Consider the following 15,423-nt stretch of genomic DNA (forward strand, 5'->3'; position numbering starts at 1 on the left):
AAATGCAGAAAACAAGTCATTAAATAAATAAAACCCTAGAAAATGGGAAAATTACAGGTTCTCACATTACACCCCCTTACCGGGCCCGCTCATCAAAGTTTTAATAATACTCGAGCATATCATGGCAATACTACGCGAGTAATGCCAAGCAAGATCTCTCCAATAGATCATGCTCTACGAATATCTCATGGTTTGCTAAGCTTATCGACCAAACCCATGCTGGCTCGATTCGCAAAGTTAACCAATGAGTTTGGACGTCCCTCGAACACGAATACGGATACGAATACAAATATGAATATAAGTCGATGAGCAACGCTCGAATCGACGATTCCAAATACGAATCACAAATACGAATCACATCACATATACGAACCACAAATACGAATCACATCAACATTACTATGTACAAGTCGAATATGAATTCACATAGCAAAATACGAATATAATTTCGTTCGAAAGAGAACGAGTGCAGTAAAGTACACACTCGTCTCAAAATTTCAAATTCACATAATAGATAAGAAACAGTTAACCACTTAGCAACAAATTCATGCACTTGACACTCACCAATCGAACAAGGGAGTAAGTGCGTAAACAAACCTTTAGGTGTTCCCCTCGAGATCCTCTTGAAGGTCTCCTTGAGCACCTGAGCAAATAGTAATTGACTATCACACACCATTATTTATAAACCCCCCTTGTTATAGGAAAGATTGCACTCTTGTACAATCTAGAAAAATATCACAAGAATGACCCTTAATTTCCTTGTAAATCGAGGCACAAGAGTGGGGTTTTGAAACACAAGAGAAATATGATTTCCATCTTTGGAATCAAGTGTAAAACGATCAAACGATCAAACAATATCAAAGGTAAAAGGTTAGTTCTAACAACTCAATTTTCTTTAAGTTCAAAAATTTCAGATTTCTCGAGCTGTCTTTGAAAAATCGTATCTCACTCTCTACAAGTCCAAAATTGGAAACTTGGTACCGTTGGAAACTACTTTCAAAGTACTAAAAGTTCCTAGAAAACACTTTTCCATGATTCCAATTGGAAAACATTCAAAATGTGGCTCAAAGTGGCTGTTTTGGACCATTAAGACAGTTTCTGGTTAATTTTCGGCAAAGTTTGAAAATTCGGCAAAATTCACACAATGTGAACTAACCTATCTAATTTGAAACTCAATTAGAGTTACAATCAAAGTTTAAAACACAATAAGAGGAACAAGAATCAGAGTTTTGAGTACCAAGATATAGTGGCTCAAAGTTGCTGAAATTTCCTCCTCAAACAAGGGTTTCCCAGGTTTAAAACATAGACTTTGAATCTTTGGTTGAGCATCAAAATGGACTCGGAATGGCACCAAATTTGGTATGATTAGACTACCATGTAAGGGCTATTCCTCTATCAAATTTCATACAAAATTCGTTCAGGAAGTCGGTTAACAAAACCATTAAAGTTCCACAATTTGCTAAGGCAAATCTGCCTTGCACTTTCGTTTTTTTTTCTCAAACATTTGGCCAATGAAAATTCCTCGAACATGATGCATTTATGAAGAAAAAGTCTAGGAAATATCCAAAATATGTTTGGTAGGTGATTAACACCAAGGATTTCGAATAACAAGTTCCAAATCAAGATTAGCTATAAATCAATCCAGAATTAGGGTTTTCTTTCACGAAGACAGCTCTGAAATCAGGCCACAATTCACTCAATTCAACTCAAAATTGAGCATGTCAGTGGCATTGAAAACTAAATTCATAAGGCTACAATTTCTTGGAAGGAATAATTTTAAAATTCTATCCACAACTAGCTCATATTTGAGCATCAAGTCGCAGCTCAAAACAGGGCTTCCAGTACATATGAGAAACAGAACATGCAACTTTACAAGGTTGGTACGACTCACTCAAGAGGAATCAGGGCATGACTTTATACCATTGGAAAACTAGAAGTGTCTAGTTTCTAGTGCCGCAAACGGCACTCGATCTCGACGTTGGAGCAAAGAGTTATAGCTGTTTGAAAATCACTGCTAGAGCAATACGGGACACAATTCCAATTTTGGTAAATTTTCGAAATCTCAACATTTGCTCATCCAAATCACGTAATTTTTTGTGAAAACTTTTTACACAACCTATATTACACATCTACATAAAAAAAAAGTCAATTGGACCACAAAAAAGTGCATCAAAGTGCAAGGCAATAGCAGGGGCAGAAACGGTAAAATTTCCTTTTCACTTCCTTTGAGCTTTCTTCCACAATACAACTTATTTTCACTAGATTAAGCACTGCATCAAAGTGCAAGGCAATAGCAGGGGCAGAAACGGTAAAATTTCCTTTTCACTTCCTTTGAGCTTTCTTCCACAATACAACTTATTTTCACTAGATTAAGCACTAATCCAACACAAATAATATAAAATTTCATCAAATCATTTTATCAAGCCATTGTGGGATTTCATAGAGTCCACTCACAAGATTTCCAACAATATAAAGCTACCCATGTGAATCTATGAGCCCACAAGTGCAAAATAACTTCCATAAACTAAGATTTAAGAGGTTGATCGTTGTTTACCTTTGTAGGTGACTAAAACAGAAAATTTTGGTCCTTGGAAGCTAAAGAAAACTGTGAGAAGCAAGCCCTTTTCCTAGCTTAGGTTGATCTCCAAGTTATTTGCAAACTGTGTGTAAATTTTGAAGAGAAAAGATGAAAGATTTGAAGTGGAATGATGATGGGTTTTGTTCTTCTTCTTCTTGATGAAGCTCGGCTGCTATAAGGAAGAAAGGAAGTGATGTTTCTGATGAAGAAGCTTCCTTGTGAAGCTTATAAGTTTGTGGACAAGAATTGCTCCAAAAGTAAACTAAGAATAGGGCGCGTACGCGCGCGTTTAGTACTCGATTCCTCTCGTGTTTGTTTCACTAGTGCACTAAACCTCTAATGTACTTCTATTCATACTATTATTATTCATTCTTAATAGCCCCAAAATAAAGGTCTTATGTCCATCAATTAATCGCACGCGCGAAAACGTGTACTTCCGATTTATGCGTGATAAGGTGAAATTTCTAAGAAATTCTTATAACGATAGTATAACTGACTAATACTTGAGCACTTAAACATAAAAAAACCTATTTTAAGACTAATGTATAAGTCTCCAATTTACCAAGCTCATTGTACCCTCGCATCGATTATAGTCTCCAAACACGTATTCACTATTCTCACTAAATGAGCTTTTGAAAAAATAAATTTTGTAACGAGTCATTTTTATAAATGCATGTAAGCCATAGTTCCATGTAAATGGTTCAAAAAGGGTTGAAATAAATTATTCGGAGGAAACAGGTGGATAAATATTTAAATAAACCAATAATATTCGATAAGAATAAAAAAATTTTCGGGTCCTCACAACCAAAGTGTATTTTTTTTTTTTTTTTGGGTTGAAGGGAGGAACTAAGTGTGAATGATACTAAGGGCAAAGTTGAAAGAAAAATTTTCACATGTTTTGAGGACCTAACATATACTAGGCTAGGGGGCACAATTTGTATTTGTTTTGTTCAGGGGGCAAAGTGTTATCAACCTTATTTATAACTCATATTTCTTTATAGAGTTTGGCTGACCAGTGTCCCCCGGTACTGGTTAACAAGATTTCAGGTGTCAAATTGTCTTCCAAGACACTCTTTAAAAGGGATTCATGTGAGGATTCATATTTTAATTATTACAAAATATTCTTAAATTGGTCATTTAAAAGTATTTTTGCATGTGAGTTACTCAAGTTTTCCCAAATTGCATGAATTTCTCAAAAATGAGTCTAAACAATTGGTTCTTTAAACAATTATCATTTGAATGACCAAATTTATTCGAGTTGAGTTATTTATGGTGATTTTGATTGTTATATATGCTTGAATTATCATATTTTAAAATTTTAGAGTCGAATAAGTTGAAGTTTCAAAGTTCGAGCGAGAATTCCTTAAGTTCGACCCTTGTGCGCCCGCGTGCCGAAAGGGCACCGACAGGCGTATTAATCTACTTAATTGGAGATTTAACAATTTGATATTAGACTACTAAGAATGTACTATTAATGCACTAGAGGAATTACCTCGGAGGTTTAGTGCACAAAAGTAGCAAACGAGCGCGAAAAGTGGTCGCGCGAAACCCTATTCGGACCTAGCGAGATTTGACCTTGAAAACTTTAGCCTTTAAGCTTCCTTTTCTCCCCAAAAACACACTTAAAAAATTTCTGAAACAATCTATCTCATCTTTCTCTCTCTAAATTAGGCCCTCACCAGAAAAAAATAAAGGAAAAAGAGCTCTCCAATTTTTCTGCTCAAACCTTGCACCTAATCCATCAAAGTTCCTCATCAACTTGTGGGTTTTCATCCTAGCTAAGTGCAGGAGCTGATTTTGTGGCTTTGAGGGTGGATTGGGTGGTTGATGGTGGTGAAATCTGGGAAGGAAAATTCTGATTTTGCTAGGTTTCATAGCTCCAAGAGGTAACACACAAAATCCTTGCTTTCTTGGTTCATTTCAGCTTTGAAGCTTGTAGCTTCCTTATTGTTGTTATTAGTTGAATTTGGTTGGTTGATGTGTAGGCTTTATGAACTCCCACCATTGTTGTTTGAGGGCTGTTAAGATGTTAATGTGTGTGTGAGTGTGATTTTGATGAGTTATACTGGTAGAAACTAGAAGAGGAAGAGAAAAGAGGGAAACTGAGAGAAGGGAGGACTGCTGACCAAAATTTTTGACCTTGTTACTCTGTTTTTCTGCCCATATTTTTGTGCCTTTTTTTTAGTCCATTTGAGTGCTGATATGTTGAGCTTTAAGCGTACAAAATTTCTGCCAAAAACCCTTTGATTTGGTACACCAAAATTGCATGCAAAGTTTGGTCACAACCCTGGAAAATTTCTGACTTGCTGCCCGACTTCTTGTTTGCTGCTGCCCTGTAATTTCGAAAATTTTCTGGTGCTAATTGAGCTTCCAAATTGAAGTAGATATGTTGTGCTGTGTGTATTGTGTTTGTCTACCAAAAATCAACCCAAATGGTTGGTTAAATTTTGAGTTACAAGTAAAGAAGCAAAACTGGAACAAGCTCCAGAATTTTCTGACCAGCAACATTTGTGTAGCTATAACGTTTTGCTCGTTGATCAAAATCGAGTGCTGCTTGTGGAATTTGAAACTATACTCTTATAGCTTTAAAATGGTACCAAGCTAATTTTCTAGTTCATCCCGAGTGATCCGTGGTGAGTCTTGAAAGTTTGCTGATTGACAGCCACTGTTCACCCGAGGACAGTCCAGAAATTGCAACTTGTTGCTGATTTTTGAACCACTTGGGTTTGGATATTGAAAATGATTTCTTCTGTATAAATTTAGCCTTGTGAATCTAGTTTTCAATGTCACCAACCATTCCTTATTTGAGTAAATATAGAGCCAGATATGGACCTTTTACTGAAGTGTGTCAGAATTGAAATTCTGGAAAACAAAGCTCATCAGTCCTTAAGCTTGTGCGAACTTCAAACTTTTATTTTTTGAGCTAGGAACGTCGGAATCGAGTTCCGTTCTTTTTTTCTTTAAAACTGGAATGGAACGCATATCAAATTTCAAAGGCTGGTTTTGATTCTATGATTTTTGACAAAAATCCAAGGTTTATTGGAAAAGTGGGGACTGTTTTGCCCTATCTTCTATGAACAGAAATTTCACTTGAAAAATTGACTTACTTCTGATTTGACTTTTGGATAACGGTCTTCTACAAAGTTGTTATGCATCACATGAAGTTTCTGACGGTGTAAAATTTTCCATTTTTAGACTTTCTGAACTTCCAGACCGATTTTTCGAAGTTTCACGCGTAAAAGTGAAATTTTCCGATTTGAACCTGCTTGCTCTTTTAAGAGCTTAGGTCACTCTTTTGAGGCTCTTGGGATATTCCAAACTTATTTTTATGGTGAAAACGTCCTCACTTATAATTTGGAACTTTATTTTGAATGTCGGTTTTGATAAACCGAAACACTTGAAAATTTGGCCTTGAGCATTTTAACTAGAGAAATCCTTGAGGAATTTTACTAAATTTTCTATTTGAAAGTTAGAACTTTAACTTCCATATTTATTATGGAAAAAGTGATTGTTAGGAAACTTTGACTTCGTAAGTTTAGAAAACATGATTTTTCACTTATATTCTAGCACTTGAGCTTTTATTGAAAATTTTCTAGTACGAACACATTTTTCTCCTTTCTCGATTTCCGTGCCAAATTAAGCATTTTACTCTTCTTTTGAAATTGATAGTCCTTGCCACGATTTAACTCAGAAATGGGACTTTTAAATTCCTTTTGGTTATTATTCCAATGATTAAGTGAAAACTTCCTATTTTGATTTGTTTGAGCTTGAGGCTCTTGAGTGTGTGTATCTAAGAGGTTTTCTTTTATTCATCTTGATCGAGCATCTAGGTAATTCGTGATTGTGATTAATCTCAGGTGATCCAGAGGACACCAAGAAGCTCTTTTAATTTCCTGCTTTTGCTCTTGCTTTGCTCCGGATTACGGTGTGGGATTCCAAACTGTTTTGCACAAAATTGCTTCTCGAACTTTTATAACCACTGTTTGTATAATTGCATATATATATATATATATATATACGTGCTGTGACTTGATAAGTGCTTCTTACATGCCTAAGTGGTCAAATACTTGATGAATCTTGTTCACTTGAATGGAAAATACTTATTCCTAGGCGAGTGTGTATTTTATCGCACTCGACCTAACTGTTGCTGTATCACTTAACTGTTCAATATTTCATTGTTTATATGTTACTTACGTATGCTGTAGGTCATGTGTACTTTATCACATCGGCTAAACAAGGCCTTTCCCCCCTTCGTTATCACCTATTCGAGCCAAAAACGGACTCGGTCGGATAGGTTGATAACCCTGGGCACTGTATTTTGGTATACTCGAGTATTACCGCTAAAGGGATAAAGTGATGGCCAGTCAACCGAAGGAGTTACCGATGGGAGTTATAAGGACGGGAAGTGGACCGAGTACTGTATTCTTTTGTGTTTGCTTTACTATTAATACTGTTATTGCTCTCCTAGTTGACATTTCTCGGGTAAGACTCCTCATGAGCATTAATCTCTGAGACAACGCAATCCTTGTAATGTTCTTCTAGTCGGACGAGCCACTATTTGTTTGACTAAAATTCATGAAAATATATTTATATGGTCATTCATTCCAAATGTACGGTAGTGATTTTAAATGATTTATGAGTTGTACTCATAATAAAGTTACCAGCAAAAGTACTACTACTACACGTGATTTCAAAGTAGCAATTATGCACTGGTTTATAAATACTTGATTTTCCCTTTTGAAACCTCATTGAGCTTTAGCTTACCCCCAAAAACATTTTAGTTCTATGTAGGGCTCGAGAAGGATAGTTACTCAAGCACAAGGATTTGGAGTACCGTGGATTATCCTTTATATGGGTTGTAATTGATTTTCTTTGTGGAATGTAATGGTTATTTTGAAAGATTTGTGAACTTTATGGTATGATGTACTTATGGTTGAAGTGAATGTAAATCTCATGATATTTTGGGGATAATACTTTTGTAAGTATGATTTGAATTGCAAACATAAGGATTGTACTTAAGTTATTATTATGAACATCTAGATGAAGTATTGGACTTGTACTTTGGTATGTTGGACTGGTGGATATAATATACTCCGTTTGAGCTTTTAAGAACCATCGATTATATTCATGCTTGAGTTTTGTAGTGAGTCCGGGTAAGAGTTGGGTATGTGGCCCGCCGAACCCTTTGGTTCGCCTTAGGAGGAGGTGGAGCTGTCACAATTCAATTGTAAATTTTTTGGCAAAAGTGTAACTATTTTGGAAAAATGTTTTGTTTCAAGCGGTGTGATAAAGATGAATGTGTGCAGTCACATGCCAAGTTATGTATAATGTACGTGTATTAGCGAGTACTCCAGGGATATTTGATAAAAATATCCTTCTTTATAAAGTGGATTAGTATAACATACTTATATAGTGTTGCTTAATGGGTGCATATTAATTAGTAAGTCTGTCTTGGATGCCTAATGGGCACTTATTAATATGTACCTTAGGTGTTAGATTGTCAGAAAAATAAAATTAATTAGAGAACGTGTATAAATGTAAGGAAAGGCAATAATTATTAGCATATATATATATATATATATATATACATGATAGGTTATGTGTGAATTATGTGTTAACAAGTACCTAATCGGCAGGGGAGGGTTGAATTAGGTAGTAAGGTGAGATGGATTGTAAGTATGAGGTTTTAGATTCAAAACCTCTCACTATAAAAATAAATATCTAATCGGCACTTGTTAGACAAATCCTTAATAATACACTTAAATTGTACCTAATTTACTATGTGAATACTAGGAAGGGACAGCCCGCACGACGCGCGGGAATTTGGTGCTTGTGATTCAAGATAATTAATAATTATTGTTTAATATTTTGTAGTATAGGAACTGAAGTATGATGATTTTATCGTGTGATTTTAATAAAAAAATAATAAGTTACATAGTGAGTCAATAAAAATAATGTGCAATAAAACATCCTTATCGTTATACTATATAAGAATCTGTTGTGATCAAATGTTATGTTTGAATTTCAACTGCAAAGATAAAGGTAGTTTGAAAATGTAAAAATGTTTGAAGTGCAATTGAAAAGTATCCAAATGTCTCTTCTAAAACTTATCCAATATGATAAAATATTTTAAAGTATCAATTGGACCCTTCATCTCTCGAATCTATATATATTCGTGAAAGATCCTCAAGCAATACTTCTGATTTCTCCCTCGACTTAAGCTCAACCTGAATTATCAAGTCAAGTTTATCCATCAATTACTTTGCGTCCAATCTAATCTAAAATAATTTTATTTTTTACTAACTATTTATATAATTTGGTGGGTATAATACGACTTAATCACATGTTTCTTACAGAGATAATAATATCCAAAAATGATAGATAGATAAGAAACTTAAATGGTATTTTTCAAAATTTTGTAGAAACTATTCAGATTTGGTATTTTTTGCTAGGGGTATTTCTTTATAATCTCATAAATAAGTTCAAATCTGCATAATTGTTAAAGATCTGAATTGAAACTATCTTGATTATAAACAATTGGTGCAAATAATATTCTCTAAAATTGAAATTGTAGAAAATGGTAAGTAAAATCAGAAGAAATTCCTCATATAAATTCAAATTGCAAACTATAGGTAGAAACTGCTTAATGATATTTTTCAATGTTTACTTGTATAAGTATTCAATATAGCATCTCTACTTAATTGACTCGTTTGAACTATGGATAATAATTGCTTCAATCAAATCAAGAAACATTATTTATCATTGTACAACATACAATTATGAGTAAATGAATTAATACAATGCAATCAAAATGGTGCTGTAGTTAAAGCATTTAAACTCATCAAGTTCCATTACAAATTCTTTTACATGGTATAAAAAAACAAATTTTTTGTATTTGAAACTATATAAACAGTATAATACAAGAACGAGATCATAACATAGAAATCAAATAGAGTGCAAATGACATCTTAGCACTATGTAGCATGATTAATTTTCTTTTTTAGTTTCAATGAAGTACAAAATTTTAAGTTAATAAATTTTACAATCATAAAATTCTCAATTAAAATAAACACAAGTTGAATTTCAAATCATATTACATGAAAAAATAACTACTTGAACCATAACTACTGGAATGTAGTCAACAGATCCCTGGAGTAAAGAATAATATGAGAAAGTTCATGAAAAATAAGGTTATTTGACTTAAAAAAAGAGATAATACCTTGGCTGAGAAAGAAAAGATGATAAAATTGCTTTTCTGATTATTTTAGAAAGCGACAACATTATCTCAAATTGTACTTTGACCAGAGACAGAATCTCTGGGATCTACTAAGAAAAACTATACAATTAGTTAGTTTTTTGAATTAGAAGTATCAAAAGGCAAACTATATGGAGTTTTTGAATAAATCAATCATCAGAAAAAAAAAACTACAATCGAAGAAGACAAACTCAAAGAACTCACCTCAATTTAAAGGAAACCGAAAAAGAAGAAAGAGTATCGGCTAAACATGGGGACATAAATATGATAATGATTGTTCAAATAATAATTAAATTAATTAATTAAAATTAAAATCCAATTATGTAAACATCCAATTAATTCCTTAACGGATGATAAAGGTTTCAGGAAATTGGAAGGCTTGGATATTAGTATAATAAATGATTAAAAGGACATTTATGTAATTCTATCAAAATACAAATTTTATTCAGTTGTACTTGATACTCAACTTGACACTAAATATTGTAACATACCAAACCTGCCTCTAACCTTAAATGTCTGAAAGGTTATATAAGTAATTATAGTGAAATTAAAGCTATAATGACTTGTACTCAATGTTCCAATTACTCTTCAAACATTCTCACATTCCCAAAATAGCCTCACCCCTGCGGTTGAAATCTAATCCTAAACTCGTTCTTATGTAGTATAAGGAAACATGTAACAATTACTACCTTTGCATTTTGACACTTTTTAAAATTAAATGAGAAAAGTAACGCCTTAAATCTCTCTTAACGAGTGCCCCCAATCACCGGCTAACCAAAGTCAATTTTGCCTCGTAAGTTGGTTATATTAACAATTCACTCACGCGTTCATTAAAAACAAGAATATCCTTCTCGTCTACATTGTCTTTCTAATTGGTACGATGTCTAGTGAGTATATACTTTGATAAGAAAAGATGACTGGAGCGAAGGATTTATTCAGTTCTAGACTCAATGCAATATTCTGATAGAGTAATTCTTTGCTTAGATAATTAGCATAAGTTAAAATAAGATGTATTAATTACTCACTAATGACTTTTCAACTATATTGGGGAGAAATGGATTAGGTGATTGAAGAGAATGACTGTAAATAAAAGATTTTGGACGTGGTATGTGGCTCAGACCGTTACATGTGAATTTTAAACGTAATAAGCATTGCATGTGGCTCAGACCGTTACATTTGCTATATGGCATTGCTAAAGCCTAAAAGGAATGTGGAAAGGTCATTTGAGCTGTGCTAAAGCCTATAAGGAATGTGGAAAGGTCATTTGAACTGTACAAAAACTGAAGTGAAGATTAAACGAATGATATGTATAGAACAATATCAAATTCGATTAGAAATCAAGCGGATTTTGTTTTTTAGGCATGCAGTAAAACTAAACTTTCTATCTTAATTACTTTTACTTTTGCTTTTGCACTATCATTTTTTTTTTTAGATTTTTCATTTTTGTTTTTTTATCTCCTGTGCTATTAGCATTTATATACATAAAGTAAAAGTTTTAGCTTTGTTAATTTGATATTATACTAGATTGGTGGCAACTCATTTATTTTTTAGTTTATGAGAAATATCCTCTATCATAACAAGGTCTTTATTTTCCACATTATGAAGCCAATTTAATCAAAGAAGTTGAATTATTTAAATATATATGAACAAAATGGAGATATAGGAAAGCAATTATCAATAGTAATAAACAACAAATAACTAAATCATCCATTATTGTTATTTGTCTTTTCATGTTTTACTATAAACACCTCATTAACCTTTCTTTCTTACGTGATTTGTTATATGTTTAATCTTGAATAATTTTTTTTAATAATTATTTTATCTAGGGAGAGCTACTTTAAGAAGTCGGGAGGTGGAAGGAAGAATTGAACATGTAGTTTTGAATTCTTGAGGTCTCAATCTTAATTAGTAAACTAGGGCTTTTTCGGCTTATTTTGAACATTTGAGTAATTGTTAACTATTATTAGTTTATATATAGATAAATTGTTGAAGTACTAGATTAACTACGACTTACTATGTTAAGGTTCAAATGTTTTATGGTAGTATACTTTATAATGAATTATTATGAGTGAATTTAACAAATAAATAAATATACAAATAAATGTGTTAATGAAAGCTAAAAAGTTTAGTGTATGGCTAGTGTCTTGTAAGAATAAGAAAAAAAAAAGAAAATAAGTGGAAAACCAAGAGGGAAAAAAAGAAAGATTGGAAAAAAAAAGAATAGAGAAATATAATTGAGGCAGCAGGTATAGGAATAGTTTTGTCCAAAATTGTCATTAAAGCAGAAGGGAAAGAGGGAGGGTAAAGCAGTGTTGTTAGACCCATACAGGATAGGTTGATTGGACCGGTGCGACCGTATACCGGCCTTCTTTTCGAATTAGTTTGTAGTATAAAACTGTTTTGGTCAAAAACCAGTCAAAATCATCAAAAACCAGCTAAACCAGTGACCTGATTCGATTGGTTGATCTGGTTCTCAAACTTTTCTTTTTTTTTTCGAAACATAATTTGAATTACCTAAATTGTAACACTTTCATTTATTAATAGAAATAAGAAAACGCCACACATTTAGTATAAATATCAAAATCACTCACTTTTCTAAATGATTTCTAATCAAGATATTTTCATCCCTATGATCTCATTAATTAAGCTTCAGTGATTCCAACTTGCTTTATTTTGTAAAATTTAGTTTTTTAAGTAGTTTTGAAGAATGGACATATTTTAACCACGAATTTACATTTTATATATAATTATTAGGAGTATATTTGATTGCAAGTTTAATATTTTTGGAATATTTTTCATGATTGGCCAAATATAACCAAGAACTAAATTTCAATATTTCTAAAACTTATAAAAATATAAATTAATTATAACATACTGTTGATATTAGCAAATTTTTTAGAACTGTCTGATCGATTCGACTAGTTAACCCTTGACCCAGTAGTTTAGCTGAGTCGCTATCCGGTCCGAGTTTAACAACATTTGTGTAAAAGTACTTCATAAAAAGGTTTAGGTGGGTAAATGCAAGTCGGGTTTGTAATTTAGACAATTTAGTGCATTTAACCCTAAAATTTAATACCGAGTAGTTAGCAGAAATTGTGGAATCAATTAATATAATCCATATCATTAACCATTCGAATTTTGCTGGTACCTTAGCACAGTCTTTTTTCTTATTTATTATGAATTTATACAAATATGAAAATTAACAACAATCCTACATGTTTATTCATATTAACTTTAAAAAATTAATGTATTCCAAATGTTCCATTATTTACTAATTTTAAAAATTCGTTTACATACTTTTACTATAATATGATAGTATATATCAAATAATGTAATCTATATAAAAAACTTGGTAGATATTCTTTTTTTATAAATATTCTTTTAGATAATTTAAATTTTTATAATGACCATAAACCTAGACCTATATATTCACATTTAATTAAGTAGAAAAGATCCAGTAATCTAGTTTTTTTCATCAATAAATATTTAATTTCCAACAATATTGGTAAATCTGTCGGTGTAATAGTTAATTCTTTATTTGTACTAAGTTAATTCAAAATTAAGGGAAGAGATAATGAACAATTTGAATACTAATCAATGATATGGTGGTGAAAGGAAGTGATTTATGGAATATGTAAGATTTTAATAATTGTGATTTGAAAAAGGTTTTAATATAGTTCTGTGTAATAGTTTCATCAAAACCATTAAGATAAAGTTAGTCATTTTATAAAGTTATTTTAGATAGCATTAAGATAAGATTAGTTATTTTTAAAGTTATTTTAAAATTAGGGATAATTTTTAAATATATAATAGAGTATTCAATATGGGTAAAACCCAAATAACCCATAACCCGTTAATTCTTTTCAATTAGGCATGTCACATAGGAATGAGAAATAACTTTAATTAAAACAACTCTAATTATATATATATGTGTGTGTGTGTGTATAGATGCTCAAGAAAATCATCAATAATTAACCATGCTTATAACTCAAGTCCGATATGTATGTGGTTCGAACTTATACCTGGCAATTATGCCCAAAACCCAACAACCCACCCAACCCATCCACTAATTTCAAAGGTTAGGTTGGGTAATTTGGGTGTTGGGTCAATTTTGGATTGGGTAATAAAAATCCAAATATATTTTGGGCGGATTGGGTATTTGTGTTGGGTACCCATTACCCAACTTCTACTTTCATTTGACAGAGATGTAAAACTTGTTCTTATACTATTGTCTTTTCTAGTTTGTGCAAATTATAAATATTACTACCCAGATTTCTGGTTAGCATCAAATTTGACTCTCAAGCGGATTAAAGTTTTTCTTGAATAAGAGAAGAATAATTTAAGTCTTGGCATTCTTCGTTAAATTTTTACTAGAATTATATTTCATGTTACACTATGAATTAGGTGACTCCCATAATAAGGATCATAGGAATGGCCAACTAATCGTGAAGGATATATGGCGTAATATGGAGTACAACACAAAAATGTTGAACGGAGGATCAAATGCCAAATTCTACTCATGATATATTCAAAATAAATTTCAGATGCAAATTCGGAAGTTATCTTTTAGGATGCAACATGATTCATTTTGTGTTTATTTCTAATTTCTCCATTTTACAACGGCTCAGATGTGTTATCATGCTGTGTTTATTTTTTGGGTCAAAATTTCAGTTTATAACTTTCTTTAAAGTGTGATTGAATCCAAGTAGTTTAAACAGTTAGTATGTGTGTGTATTTGTGAAAGTATATTAGTGTGTATTTTAGTGTGTTTGTATATGTAAAAATAACGTATTTCAAAAGAACTTAAAAAGTGAGTGTGTGTTTGTATCTATGAGTGTTTTAGTGTGTGAAAATATATCTATTTATGTGAAAATGTATTTATGTGTGTGAATTTTTTTTTTTTTTTGTATGTGAAAGTATATTTGAGAGAGTTTATGTTTCAAAATCTATTATTTAATATATTGGGTCATATTTGGATCATGGGTTTGAGATTATTCAATATAACCCAATCCAAAATTAACCCAACCTAATATTGGGCGGATTGGGTGTAATCCATTTAAATGAAAACCCAATATCAACACACCCAAAACCGCCCAATTGCCAGGTATACTATCAACTATGAAAAGCAATTCAAGCCCCGTTTAAAGTTGTGGTAGTAGTTTAATAATAAAGAAACATTTTCTAACACAACTGCTTTTAAGTTATCAATACTAGGTTAGTTAAGTTACAGGAAATTAATCCTATAACAGTACCTTTAATGTTTAAAAGCACTTTTTTTTTCTTTTTAAATGTGCCGTAACCCCAAACCGGTCTCAATTGGTTTCCACTTTGTAACTTGCACCACCGCACCAAGGTCTAACTTAACTTTTCCAAATTCCCTCATACGGTCAAGTTTTAATTTTTCCTCTTTTTTAGCAAATTTTCCATATTTAAGATTGCGTGACCAATTATTTGACTCTCTCTTAAATACCAAATAGATCTTTATAGAAGTATATAACTAATCTATAAGGCTGTGCAATTGCTTTCAAAGTCGATTCGGTTCCTTTCTAACCTAAAACATCAATGTGCTTTATGATTTTGAATTTTGCTG

Source organism: Coffea arabica, chromosome 2c, assembly GCF_036785885.1.
Source record: "Coffea arabica cultivar ET-39 chromosome 2c, Coffea Arabica ET-39 HiFi, whole genome shotgun sequence".
In the NCBI taxonomy this organism is placed as follows: domain Eukaryota; kingdom Viridiplantae; phylum Streptophyta; class Magnoliopsida; order Gentianales; family Rubiaceae; genus Coffea; species Coffea arabica.